The 15603-nt window shown below is 24.6% G+C and overlaps 1 pseudogene; it reads left to right on the forward strand.

Annotated features, from left to right (window-relative positions):
- The first annotated feature begins 13789 nt into the window (after nt 1-13789).
- On the forward strand, nt 13790-14467 carry LOC145834901 (protein phosphatase inhibitor 2 pseudogene; annotated as a pseudogene).
- Nucleotides 14468-15603: the final 1136 nt, after the last annotated feature.

Below are 15603 nucleotides of genomic sequence, written 5' to 3' on the forward strand. Positions count from 1 at the left end.
AATCATCTAGTCAACATGAACTCAGAAAGTGGAAATAAAAATTGTAGCTTTTCTTATAATAAGCAGAGTTTTTGTAGCACTTCAAAAGATTTGCACAAAAGTAAATATTTAAACAAAGAAGAAAAAAATAATAGTTTCACCCTTGAATTTGACTACAACAGTTATTCGGACTATTCGAAAAAACCACATGAAAGTACCAATGGTATTCAATTTCAAGAAGCTATGAACTTATCTTTAAAAAGCTAAGGAACATTTCTAACTTTATATAAAATCGAAAGCTAGTGTAAATAAAAACTAACAAAAATATTACCTTTTTCACTTGAAAAATTTCAGCATATAACTTCCTTAAACTGTACGTAAAATAATTCATTTGTTTCTAATCTTATGGCTGTAAAGGCTTTAGTTTCATAGACTTTGATCATATAGCTTTTAATATCTGCTTTCAAAAAAGATCTAAGAAAAGTACCAAAAAAAAAATTTCTCGGTTTTGCAAGAACGAATCTAGTAATTTTAACAGTATTAACATTAGTTGCTGTAAGGAGTTTTGTACTTATTTTATTTTAAAACATCCTTTTATCAATCTTCTTTTTCAAAAAAACTGCCCCTACTTGTCCACACAATAAAGTAATTTTTTCTAATTAAATCTAGCTGCAGAGAAAGTATTTTTTTCCTTTTTTTTCATATTCACCGAACTCAGCACTAGATATTTTACTTATTTTTATAGCTTTATCGGTAACTTTCATTTTGTGTTAATAAATCTATTTTGTTCCTTTTTTTTGAGTTGTTCATTGCTATAACTCAGCTTATAAAACATAATATATATGTAACAACACTCTCTGAGGCTTCTCTTTTGTAGCCTCTTATAAACATATACTTATCCTCCTGCTCTTTGTGGTTTAAAATATTAATATAGCCCGTAACGTGTTTTTAGCTTAAAAATAATTTGTGCAATACAGCTGTAATTTAAAATTTCATATAACATATACTTTAAAACATGTTTTTAATTTAACTTTTAGTACTCGGTTAGTTGTGCTTCCTGAATGATAACTTTAAGACAATTTAACTTTTTTAAGATTTTTATTATTGTACTTAAACAAATTACATGGCCTGCTAAAACTTTATAGTTCGGCTTGCAAAATATTTTTAGTGGCATATAATAATGGTTAAAATAATTACCTAAAGCTGTCTAACAAAACCGATAAAGTTAAATATTTTTGAAAACTAAAGTTAAAAATAAATTAAAATAATATAATAAAAATAGCTTACAACAAATCTTATACCTATAAATTGAAATCTAATATAGGAATACTTTTTTAGATTGAGAACAGTTAATTTCTAAAGAACTAAAGCAAATCATATTTTTAAGTACAATTTTTTTTATACAAAAGAGTAACCACGTTTAATGCGGAACTAATCTTATTTGCACAGTAAACTTATTTGTAGTTTATAATATAATATACTCTGTAATTTCTATACTATGGTTATAATAGGGACATTTCGCAGTAAAGTTGTTATGATCTAACTTTTGTAAACTACATGTTTTAAGTACTATCAGTCTTAAGAAATTTAAATAAAATAATCTATTTTAACAGATGCTAGAGTTAGATTAGCTTCGTTTGTGAAGACTGTGCTAAAAAAATAAATTAACTTTAAAATATAAAGTTAAATTTAAAATCGCAATTTCGATATTTTGAAGTATACGTAGAAGTTTTGAATAAAGTTATATTTTGTACTATAAAAGAGTAATGTTTGTGTTATTGATTTGTCAATGTACAAATCTGGTTTAAATTTTGATAATTGCAAAAATGTAATTAATAAAGTGAGCTTAAAATTGAAGTGCATTTTAACTTAGCTTATTTTAATAGTGACGTAACTATTGAAAATTTAAACAATATTGTGCTTGTAATAGCTATAAAAATTTTGAAATCCCGCCCAAATGCTTTATATAAAAACTTATAGTTAAAACTAATTATTAACTAAAAACCAAACAAGTTAAATTAAGCACTAAGATTAAATTTGTGGTAAAGTTTAAATTTTAAAGAACAAATAATAATAAAAATCTGTATGTAGCTTTTTATTTTCTTCTTAAAACTTAATTTAATAAGTATGTTAATAATAAAAAAATTTGAAAAAAAACTATTTTCGGAGAAAAACGTTGCAAAGTAAATCTACATTAAATTTTTAAAAGGGCCCCACTACAAAACTAAAACCCCAATTTGATGAAAATTATTGTGAAAAGCTAAGCAAAAGAACGTTCTTTAGATTTTAAAAAAATTCCAAATTAGCATTAAAAAAATTGAAAATAATTGGTTTTAAAATTTGCTTAAAAAATAATATTAAATTATTAATTTGGTTAAAAAAAAGCAATTCAAGCCAAGTTCACGCTCATTCTATTTGTTTTCTTAAAATCAGGGTGGGTTGAAAACTCTTTGTTTTTTTCTAAGCCAATCAAAACGAAGCTGCTTTCATCTTTTCAAACTAACACTTTTTGCTTCTGTTTTGATATTCAATTTATATAAATACAATAATCAAGATAATCTATACTCCAATTAATAACGAATATAATATCTTTTATGTTATATCCAACATTTTCTAAAAATAAATAACATTGGCACTTATATATATAAATTATATACTGTATAAAGTACAAGATACAGTTTTTATAGAGTTTATTTTTTGCTAGGTTTTGAAAGAATGGATTTAGTTACAATATTTTCTTATATATTATATAAGAAATTTAATTCTTTTTTAGTGTCCATTTTCTGTGGTTGAAGCTTATTAATTTGTTGTAAATAGTTTTTTAACGATTTTCAAACAGTCATACAGTTAGAAACACACAATCAGCAATATTTTGTAGTCAAAAGTTAAAATAAGTATTTTTTTTTTTGAGAAAAACTATTTTTTTGTTAAAAAAAAGTATTATCTGAGAAAAGTTAACTATTAAGATCATATAAAACTTTATATATACATTGTACCTTAGTATTTTGAAAAATGTTTTTTTTAAATAAACAGTTTAAAGTTAGAAACTATTGTATATTCCTTTAAAATAACCTTAAAATTTATTTAAAACAGTTTATAATAATCCTTTAAAGTAATTATGACATTAATAACAAAAAGATAAATCTGAATACTAAAAAAGTTACTTTTAATCAAATTTGGAGGAAATATACTACGCTAACAGTTGATAATATTTAATTTCTGGTTTTATTTATAATTGATCATTTGATAAAAGAAATTTGGAAAACAAATTCAGTTTTTGTAACAAAAAATTCTCTATTGGCTTGTTCAGAACCCGTACTTTGTCGCAATTAAGTATGTCATCTGAAACACTAGACCGTTCGGCCATCGTGTGTTCAAATACAAGGCAGATTTTGCGTTCACGTATTTAATAAATTTTTCTTTTAACCATAAAACTATTTATTGCGATTTCAATCCATACACAACTTTTATCTTCAAAAATAATATGTGATTAAGCAATTTCTTTTGTTTTTACAAAGAAACTAATAAACTTTAATTAGGATATACTATTGAAACTAGTTTTAATAAAAATATAATTTAAAGTCTTCTTAATTAAAAACAAACTAGGCCTTTTTTATTCAAAGTAAACATATATCTACACATTTTCGTCAATTTGATAAAATTGTAACAAAATAAAGAGTAGAATTCGAAAAAAGACTTTGTTTGTTTATAATTAAGAAACTGCAAATTTATTGTTATTATATTGATGCAAAGTCAACTATACCAAATAAACCTGCTAAACTTCCGCATTTGAAATTTTTCATATAAAAAAATGGGTTATAATTAGGTCGCTGTACGTTTTTATCCTTGTTATAATGAAAACATATTTTTTTGAAAGGATTCTGTTTAGGATGTTTTATTAATTTTTAATTGCTACTGTTACCAAATATTGTCTTTTATTCTCATAAAGGCTTATAAAATGGTCGTTTAAATGTTTTCTAGTGTTTATTTTAATTAAAAGACAAATATTTAGAAAACTAATAACTTACAATGACATCTGATTATAAAACTTTGGTTCGATTTACAGATTTAGTTGCTTTTAAACTCCACGTAAGATGTTTTCACAGTTTTTGTTTCTATTTTAAATAAAAAGTCTCCTTATAGTCAATAGTTACATAAAAGTTTTTTTAACAGTTTTAGTCGTTTTTTTATCATTCATATGTGAATAGGTAACTAAAATATATGGTTAATTCGGTTATCGAGTCGCACACTACGGAATCTGTAGTACGGACTACGGATACCTTTTAATGTCTTGTCCAGTAGTAGTAGAGAATATTGACGAAGTTTTAGTTGTATTTTTTTATTAAACAGTTTTAAACTTTTGTCCTTTTGAAATGTGTGCCTGATTAGTATGTTAATGTTGTCTTCACCGCTTTTATTAAATTTTTTTTATGACTTTAACTAAGGCTTGCATCGTTATAGTTATGCGTCAAACAATTTATAGATTAAATAAAACAAGTTTACCAAACGTTTATTGTTATATAAAGAAAAAAATAAACATTGTGTAGACACTTATTAAAAAAAAATGTATTTAAATTTTTATTGTTTTATAATGCACTTACATAGGGCGTGCAACAACTATTAAATATGATAGTACAGTTTAATCGAAGTTTTATTTTAAATAAACAACAAGTGTTGTGCGTGCATAAACTTGTAGAGACAATGGAACAAGTTAAGCAGAGTTTATTGTTATATTAGGCAAAAAACAGCAACCTATTTATTGATTTTAAAAAATATGTTTTGAATATTGTTTTAATTTTGTTAGTTCAACGTTGTATTTTTGTTTCTTATATAGAAAACTAAAAAGAGTGTAGCAGCCTGAATTGCTATGAAACGGTCATCTATAGACTATAGCTAAGCTTTAGGGTAACAGTCATGTTTAAGGAAATAGTTTCGAAAATTCTAGGTTTAGTTTTTGACGAAGCGTTTAGATATTTTATATCTAGTCAGACCTTAAATTAAACTATTTCAATACTTACAAAACCTTAATTGTGTGAGAACTAGAACAAAAAAGTTTTTTTAAATTTAATTTTCAGCAAATAAAACAAACGAAAAAAGAAACAAAGTAAAAAATAAATTCTGAATAGTTAATTTTTTATGATATTCATAGTTATAGTATATTCACTATACTTAATTAATTTTGAAAATTAAATTTAAGTTGTTTATTTACTTATTAAAAACAAAAAGGTCTGTAAATTAAAATTAAAAAATATTTTATATTTTTTAAACTAGATAAGTTTTAGACTTTTAGAGTTTAATTTTTTATAAATAGATGCATTCTTATTTTTATCTACTGATATAAAAATAAACATTTTATATAAAACAGTTCTAGTAGAAGTTTAATTAAACTTTGTTTCAACAAAACTTATTACAAACTAAAAACTATAACGTTTTATTGTTAATATATAGTTTGGTAAATATAAGTTTTCATAAAAAGAATAATATTTATTTGACGTTTAAGTTTGATATAGTTAAAATATCAAACGTAGTTGATATGTTACTAGTAGTGACAGTTTTTTATCTTTGCTTTAAAGAGCTTGTCTTCGTCTCTGAATACATCTGTAAAAAGCTTATGAATATCTTGTTTTTTTAAGTTTCTTAAAACCAATATTGTTGGTAAAAGAAAAAAACAGTGCGTACCTTATCGATGTCTTTACTTTTTTAAAAGCACATTGTAAAAATTTGGACCAGGTAGTCAATATTGAATATCATGTAAAATAAAAAAAAAGTTCCTGCAAATAATGTTAAATAATGTGTGCCCTGATTTGTGCATATAACCAAATAGTTTTTATAGTTTTTTACCTTAAACATAATTTCATACTAAAAATAAACCCAAAAACCTGGAATAAATTCAGATATACTGGAAAAAGTTTCTCAAAAACTTTTGGCAACTGTGATAGAAGCTAATTGCTTTTTGCTGCTTTTTGTAACTAAAAAATGGTTATTGAGTAGTAGAAAATAAAAGTTGAGCTCTTCATTAAGTAGGTACCTCATAAAAGGAGCCAATTAAAGCAGTCATGGTTACCACGTACTCGGCTACTCAGGATAACTCAGGCTAGTTAAAAAAAAAAAAAACTCAGGCTGACTTTATCAAAGAAGAATTAAAAAAAACTTGTGCTAGCTTGGATATATTTCCCAAATCTCAGCCAAGTTGTTTAACTTAGTATTTAACAAGCATAAAGTTAATTTTATAGACAAATTTATTAATATTTCCAAAAACATAAAACTTTAATGTCAATTATTTTCCTTATCTTAAAAGCTATCTAAATTTTTTTTTATTTTAGAGAATGCACCTTTGTCTTTAATTTATGTATATTACACTATCATTTGCCTTGGCCATTTCCTAGATAAAAAATTGGCAAAAGGAAAAAAATTAATAAGAATGTGAATTACAACAAATTTAATTAAATTATTTTAGTTTAATTAAATTTGTTGTAATTCATATTCTTATTAATTTTTTTTTCCTTTTACCAATTTTTTATCTAGGAAATGGCCAAAGCAAATGATAGTGTAATATACATCATTTTGCTTTGGGGCCAAATCGTAAAAGATATTAAAATTATTTATAAAATAAACATCTAAGAGTTTAAGTAACATGCAAACTAAAGGAAAAATTTTTTATTTTTATTTTAGTACCATAATAATGAAAAAAAAAACTTTATTTTTGGAGGGACCCCATGAAATAATTCCAATCCCAAACCAAATTTTTCTTTTTTAATTTAAGACTAAGGTGTGTTCTCTAAAATTAAAAAAAAGTTTTAGATAGCTTTTAAGATTATAAAGTTTTAAGTATTTTGAAAAATTAATAAATTTGCCTATAGAATTAACTTTATGCTCGTTAATATTTATTAAGGCCATATGGGGCGGGGGGTAAGCCATGTTTATTACAAGTTTTACAAGTTGTTTCTAGGCTTTAAGATGCTTTTAAACGTTTTAAAAAATAGAATTATTTTTGAGATATGACCAGTCAAAGTGGGGCCACATAATAGGTTCCCTATTAGAAGTGAAAAAAGACTATTTTAATTAAATCTATCTTTTCCTACATTTTTAAGCAATCTTCTTCAAAATTTTACAGTCTAATCTTAATACAATTAAAAAAAAATTGCTACTTAAACTTGAAAAAATTTTTGTAAAAATATATTGATTTCAAAAAAAAACTTTTTAAAAATCTTTAAAAAATTTATTTTATTTAATTTAAAAATTTAAAAAACTTTTTTTTTCTTTTAATATAAGGAACATTTCCTGAAAATTTGAAGAAGATTGCTTAAAAAAATGAAGGAGGTGATAGTATTTTAGAAATTTTTAAAATTTTTGAGAAAATTGACCCCAAAAAATTTGTGGTCCATACGTTTGTATTGGTATGTCTAAAGTTAAATGATATTTTTAAATTCTATCTATAAAAACTGGCTTGTAGTTTGTACATAAAGCTATCATATAAAAGCCAAAGATAATTTTTGTAAAATAAATGTTTTATTCCCCCTATGGCCTTAAAATGACTTTAAAATTTACATTTCTTTAGTTAGCTGAAAATATTTTCAACCTTACATTCTTATATTTTTATCCTAGTGCACCAAACCTTCAGTTAACTTTGTATATGTATTCTTATAAGTTGTCTAAACATAAGATTGAAGTTAAAAAAAAAACATTTTTGAAATCATCATTATTGACACCTGAAGGCAAAAACATATATAATATAAATTGTCTTCATAAGTATATCCTGGTGCACCAATCCTTCAGTTAAGGTTTCAGTTAACAAATTGCAAAAGTAAAGTTTATTGAAAATAGCATTAGCAAAATACAGTATATAGTGATGATAAACTTTCTTATAAAGGGTATGTATATATCAAATTTCCTGACATTAAAAAAACCTATCTTTTCCTGACTTTGTAGCGACCCTGGTATATACAATAGTCAAAATGGTAGTTGAATTTTTTTAAAGAGTTTAAGTATGTAGTTATTTCTAGTGTGTTAGTTTACAAGAGTTTTATTTTGCTTGTTTACAAATTTTGCTAGCCTATAGGTTATAAGCAGGCACATAGCTTGGTACATTTCTGCAGAAGCGTATACGTTTGTGCAAAAAAACTTGCATTTAATTCAATTATTCAGCTTTAAAATACCTGGTTTTCTTAGCTTTTAGTTCTCATTTATACTTACTTTTGCACTCCTGAAAAATAATTTTGACATACATGTACTCTTTGGCAGTTTAAGTGTTGTAAAATTTGAAAAAGTTACATACATCTAAATTTTATACAGTTTGGTCATTTCACATTTCCTATATCAGAAAGAAAATCATTGTTAAAATAATCTTTTCCAAATCTGAAGCTTTTTCTTTAAATTTGAGAGAATAAAAAAGTACAAAGTGAGAGAATTATTTCTACTATTGAATAGATTGTGTTGACTCAATAAGAAATTGACATTTTATGGAATTTAATATTTCTGTGTGTCACAAAGAAAAAACAAGGACAAAATAAATAAATGCAACAGGTTGACTTTAAAAGTAGATGAGGTTCAAAGTAAACTAACAAAAAGGGGAACGGATCATATATGCACAAAGACACTTTTGCACATAGGGTCAAATATGCACAAAAAGACTTGCACAAAGCAATATTTTTGCAAGTGGATATTTGTGCACAAAAACACTTGTAACCAGACGGTCACTTTTGCACAAGGGGTCACTTTTGCATGAGTTTAAAAAAATAAATACAATAAAGAGAAAAAAGGAATAAAATGATGAATCGATAAAAAACAAAGTTACCCATCAAGGGTAAGGGGTATCAGTGATAGTAAAAATAAATAATATAAAAATAACAAAAAAGTATTAAAATAAAATGGAAAAGTAATAAAAAATAAACTAATAAAAAAAAAACTGTTACAGACCAAGTATATGGTTTAGGGGTTACAGTGATAAAAAAAAAAAAAAAAACGTAATAAAAATAATTGGTCAAAAAAAAAAACAATAAAATAAAAAAATAATAAACAACAAATACCTCTCAACAGCAAGGCTCCAAAAAACTTCCGTTGAGCCAACTTCATATTTACTATCAATGATGGCATATTAAAAATAAATTAATTTCCAATACTCAACAACAAATGTTCCTACATGCAGCCAAAATGAGTACAAACTAAAGCTAATTGATAAGAGTAGAAATTTCTGCAAAAGAATTAGACAAAAAGTTTTATATTGTACCAACAGAGAAGAAAATAATTATGATGATGAAAAAATATAATCCTATGGATTCAAGTCTAAATTTCTACCAAAGCAAGATGAAGAACTTAAACTATTTGAAAACAACATGTTTAACCTTGTAAAACAGTTGAAATTTAGAAAGGTCAACAACAAATTCCATGAAATATTAAAGAAAGATGTAAAAATGTTAAGAAACAGCAAGCAAATATTTGTAGCTGCTGACAAAACTACAAACTACAACAAAATGAATACACCAAATTAAAGGAAAGTTCCATTATAAAAACATATAAAAAGAGCAATTATACTGTAATTGATAGTATAAACAATGAAGCTAAACAGAAAGTTATAGAATTAAATCTTGAAAGTAAACTAATTAATCAACTACCATTAAAGTGATGCTATGTAACACTGAAAAACCATAAGAACAGTTTCTTTTCAAAGCCAGAAACCAGACTAATAAACCCTTCTAATTCACATATAGGACAAATTAGCAAAATAATAGTAGAACAAGTTAATAATATAATCAGAAAAACAAATAACTCAAACCATTGGACAAGTACTGAAGATGTATTTAAATGGTACATAAGCTAAGAAAAGAATAAATATAAACTAATGAAATTCAAAATATTCAAAAAAATTTTTGATATATAGCCGGTCAAAGTTGGAAGCAACAATAGGTTCCTTATGGGAGGTGCAAACTAAAACTGCAAATAAATAGAAATCACTAAAAATCTATCTTCTACGTTTTTTGAGATAACTACCTCTAATTTTTAGAAAATGTTCCTTGCAATCTTTAGAAAATTCTCTCAAAACAAAATTAAAAAAAATCAAAAAATAAAAAAATTATAACAAAAAAACAAAAAAAAATTTTTTTAGTTTATTTTTTATATAAAGTTTCTGTTTTTTAATTTAAAAAAAATTCTTTTAGACAGAATTTTCTAAATATGTTAAGAAACACTTCCTAAAATTTTGAGGTAATTAAAAGTTAAAAATTTTATAACAAAAGAACAAAAAAAAAATTTTTTTTGTTTATTTTTTGACCAAAAATATTATTTAGTTAAAACCAGTACAAAAACTAATCTATTTATTTTTTATAGAAATTTTTTTTTCAAAATAATTAAAAAAAAATTCTTTCAAATAGAATTTTCTAAATATATTTAAACTCAGGAACACTTCCTGAAATTTTGAGGTAGTTATCTCAAAAAAAGTAGAAGATTGATTTTTAGTGAAATAGTCTATTTTTGCTGTTTTAGTTTGCGCCTCACATAAGGAACCTATTGTTGCTTCCAACTTTGATAGGCTATATCTCAAAGTTTATTTTGAATTTTTAAAATCTGTAAAAAGCATCTTGTAGCTTAGTGGTATATAAAATAAGATCAAGTTGTAAGAAAAAATGTTTACCCCCCCATTCCATGCCCTTAATCTGATTAGTAAAAACAATTTTCTCCTCTCTCATTTATTACTTAATTTCTTTTTTCACGCATATACAGTTAGTTTGTGTTTATCATTTGCTTTAAAAATAAGGCTTGACATTATTTTGTAAACGCCTGAAGAGAAAGACAACTATTATCCCTGAAAACAGCTGTAGCTGACAGAATAAACCTTTGCACTTTCTGATGTAAAAAAAAATCTTGATGAGGGTAATAGTTATAGTAAAAAGAAAAACAAAAAATTAAAGTTAAACAAAAAAAAAATTATATGTGCAGAAGTTTTTTTGTGCACTAATGATGTCCCTTTGTGCAAAAGTGACCTTTTGTGTAAAAGTGTCTTTGTGCATATTTGACCCTTCATGCATATTTGACTTCTACCCAAGAAAAAGCATCAACTTTTGCTTTTAATAAATTAAACTCTTTAAGTTAAGTCTTGGAAGATTGAAGCCATGTGGTTGACAAATATACAAAAAAAACAAAAAAAACTCACCAATTAGTGATATCATTTTCTGAAGTCTTATCAAGAAGACTTGAGTGTATAAATTTTATTTGAATATATAAAATCAAAAAAAAAACTCAATGAGACAAATAGCTTGCAACATTAAAAAAAGTTGAAAAACTTATTAATATGAACAATTTTTAAAAATAAGATAAAAAAATTATAGTTATCTTTTTTTTTGGTATTTTAGAATTTTAATATTTGATTTGATACTTTTTGAGTAGGGTTTATAATTGTTTAGTAACCACAGATTTTAACTTGGTTGAAAATTTTATAATGCACATGGTTGCCACACACTCAAGGTACTCTGGATAACTCTAGGTTATTTTGAATGTTATTTTTAAACTCGGGCTGACTTAAGATAGTTTTGTTTTTTCTATATTTTGAATGAGATTTAGTTGGTTTAATGGAATAACAAGTTAATGCATTAGGTGTACTTATAATGGAAAAGTCTTTGGTTAATGAAAAGGTTCTAGCAGGAAAGGAAAATTTTCAGAAATGTTTTACACATTTTATTAGGCAAAAAAAAGAAAATTAAAATTTTTATGAAGAAAAAAATATTGTCTTATAACTAACTTTTTTGTTATTATTCTTCTCTAATAAGGTGTAGCTTTTATGTTAAGGAAAGTTCAAAAAAAATTCCTGGAATTGGTGTTAGCCATAGGGTAGAGCTGTTGTTAAAAGTTGTTTAATTTATAATTTTATATAACTTGTTCCTGATGAATTTGTTTTCCATGCATATTATTTTATTATTTGAATATTTTTTTCTGTATGCTTGTTTTTACTCCTAACTTTCAAAGGTATTTTATTATCTCATTTTTTTCATATTGATATTAACAAGTTTTAAGTTGGTTTACAAAATTAATACAAATTATAAATTACTGAAAACCAACAAATTAATTTTAGTAAAAATTTTTTTGATTCTTTTTTACAGCTAAAAACTTAATGCAACCACAGCTAGAAATAACATTTAATAAGACATTTACTCTTCATTTTTTACAAATTATTTTTGATAAAATAAAAAAAATTGTAAGTATGAAAAAAAAAAGAAAGTGTCAAGATTTTTTAAATCTTATAATTAAAGTAATTGTTGAACTTAATCAATGTATATCTCTTTTGTTTTTTTATTGAAGTCCTAAAAGTGTATCATTTTCATCTAAAAAAACAAGAATTTTTTCAAACAACTTCTAAATTGTAAAAAATATTCCAAATTTATATATTTTAAGCCTGTAAAAGAGGTTTTTAGAAGAAAATTGTGATTTTCTAATTTTTATTTTGAATGAAAGGCTTTATGGGTTTACACAAGTGGCAAGATATAAGGACATAGGGGGTCAAGAGCAACATAAATTATCTTGCATAGAGCTATTACTCATACATCAACATTCAATAAATTGTTGAATTTTTAACATAACTGCGTACTTTAGTATACAATACATTAGAGATAATTTAAACTACGTCATCACTCGTCCGTCCCTGTTGTTGTTTTTCCACTTTGCGGATTCGTAATTTTTTTTTAGCTAGTTATGTCCCTGGTTGTAAGTATGTTCATTTGTTTTAACTTTTTAATATTATTAAGTAGCTCATATTTTTCTAACCTTAGCATGAGTTCACCTGTAAATATTATGATTTTGTTTAATTGATAGTTTTAAACTATAGGTTTTAGTTGTTAGTTTTTTATGCTTAAATGCCAGTTTAATTTCATGTTTATATAAAAAAAATATTTACAGATTTTATTATTCAACTGAGGATCTTGTTTAAATTATTTCAATGTTTTGACAATAAAATTTAAATATTTTAATTATTAAAACTAATATGGTTGAAATTAAATTATAACTTATATCAGATTTAATTTTAATAGAAAATAGGTTATCTTTGTATTGAAAATTAATTGAAAACAAATAGACTTTGAAATTATCAAATTTAAAAAGTATAAGTATATAATTGTTTAGTTTGATCTGATCAAGTTAAATTAACAAAAGTTGAAATGATCCCTAGTTGAAAATTATCAGCCCTTTAAATATCTTTTTAAAAAGTATTAAAAAAAATTCTGAAAATCTGAGATAAAAAATATTTCATTATTATATTTGTATTGAGACATTTTATAAAACTTATATTATCTCATAATTTAATTACATTTTTAATTCTTTAAAATGTAACTTCTAGTTCTAACTTTAAAGTTATAACTAAATCCAAAACCAGTGGTTTTTATAAAGTAAAGGTGAAATTCTTTCTTTCAATCTTATATATTTTAAGTTTTTTAGTAAGTTATACCAAAATCATATTTCTCTGTTTTATGTTTTGCTTAAAAACTTTTAAGTTGTACAATTTTTCTGTTTATTAAATCTTAAGTTTATTATGTTAAACTGTTAAGATGTTTTTACTAAAACAATTTATTGTTACTTTTAATAAAATGCAAAATGAGATAAATACACTGTTAAGTCTGCTGGAACCTTTTTTAGTATAACTTATAAGTATTTTCTTAGATTTAAATGATTTATGATGAGAAAGTTACGTGATCCAGTGATCAAATTAAAAACTAAGAATACTATAAATTGTATAGTGCATTAAAAATTATAAATGCTGAATTTTAGTATACTATTTTTTTAGTTTGTAAAATTATTTTTTTAGTTGATTTTTCTAAATATTTTCAGCAAAAAATATAATATGTCTAGCAATCGTCCATTAAAAGGAATATTGAAGGCTCCAAATCATAAAAAAAACACAAAACCAGCAACTTTTGATGAGGAAAATGTATTAGCAACCCACCACCCTGTTGACAAAGATTATGGACACATGAAAATTGACGAGCCTAAGACACCTTACAATTATTCGAATGATGAGTTAGAAAAGGAGTTTGCCCCACAGTTAAATTCAGAGGAACTTGTTAAAAAGTTAACTGAACAACCCAAACAAGATTTAGATCAGCCAAGAAAGACAGCAAAAGAAGCTATAAAAAAGAAAAAGTTTGAAGACAAACGTAAAATGCATTACAATATGTTTGATAAAATTAAACAGGCTAGAGAGTTAATGAAAAAAGAGATGGAAGAACTTGAAGATAACTGAATTAATGTTGTGATTTTAAATACTTTTCAGATGTAGTTCCAATTTTTTTTTAGATCTAAATACTCAACAGTTTTGATATAATTTTATAACTTAATTTATCTTAAGATTACTTAGGCAATTAGAATAAGTATATTTACTAAAACTATATATAAATCTGGCTGTATCAAAAAGTCGTTTATGTTAAAATAGATTAATATTAAAAATGACTCTTTTAAACTTCTATTTTTATTACTCGACTCATTGTTTACAATAAACTACTTTTATAGTTTTTACTTTTTGTAAATAATTTAACTACACTTTGAAAAATAACTGCTTGGTTAATTCGTTTAGTTTAATAATGAACGATATGATATGTAAAGATAATGAAATATAATATAGAGAGCTTCATAATTCTACTAACTTGTAAACAATATTACTTTATGGTGTTTTGTTAGAATTATGTAACTAGAACTTCATTTTTATTTAATAATACCGATAACAAGGTATGCTGCATGACGAGCGTTAACTTAACTCTATTTTAGATTTTTATTCCAATATTTAAAAAATGTCTAAAAATCCATTTATTTTTCTATCTTTAAAGCTAACTAAGGTTTTTTTATTCTATAGAACGCTCCTTTGTCTTAAATTTGAAAAAAAATCCATTGGATTGGGGTTTGACTTTTTGAGTGGGGCCCCTTAAAAAAATGTCGGGCATATTTGTATATGTTATTGAAATAATAGAAATATGGAAATAAAAAACACAACCCTTAAAAACACAGCAAAGTAAGAATATAAAATAAAAACTAATATTTTCTGACTAAAACATTGGTTGAAGTAAAAGTATCCAAAAAGATATTTTTTTCTAAGGGGGCCCACTCAAAAAGTCAAATCCCAATCCAATGGATTTTTTACAAATTAAAGGAAAAGGAGCGTTTTCTAGAAAAATAAGTCTTAGTTAGCTTTAAAGATAAGGAAAATAGTTGTATCTGAAGTTTGGAAATTTTTTAAAAATTGCAAAAAATGCTAATCAACCTAAGTTTAGCTCCTAGTCGCATGACGATAATTAAGTTTCAATTAATATATTAATTAGATGATCAGCTATTTTTTTCATTATTGTAAAATTTTTTGTATGGGCCTAGAACAGGGTACGGCAAACTGCGGCCCTCAAAGTCAAAGTTTGCGGGCCGCGAAGTGTCTTTTAGCTAAAAACATACTTTTTAAAACCTTGAAAAATAAAGGTTTTGTAATAAATACTTACACAGGGTTGCCACTCGGTCAGGAAAAGTCAGGAAATCAGGAAAAGTCTTGAAAAATTTAAAAAAATGACAAAAGTCAGGAAAAAATGGAGGGTTTTGAAAAAAAGTCAGGAAATTTTATTAAAAAAAAAAAGTCAGATTTTGTCAGTTTAAATTCACAAAATCCCTTGT

The sequence above is a fragment of the Thalia democratica genome, chromosome 4 (genome assembly GCF_965202585.1).
Source record: "Thalia democratica chromosome 4, ktThaDemo2.hap1.1, whole genome shotgun sequence".
Classification (NCBI taxonomy): Eukaryota; Metazoa; Chordata; class Thaliacea; order Salpida; family Salpidae; genus Thalia; species Thalia democratica.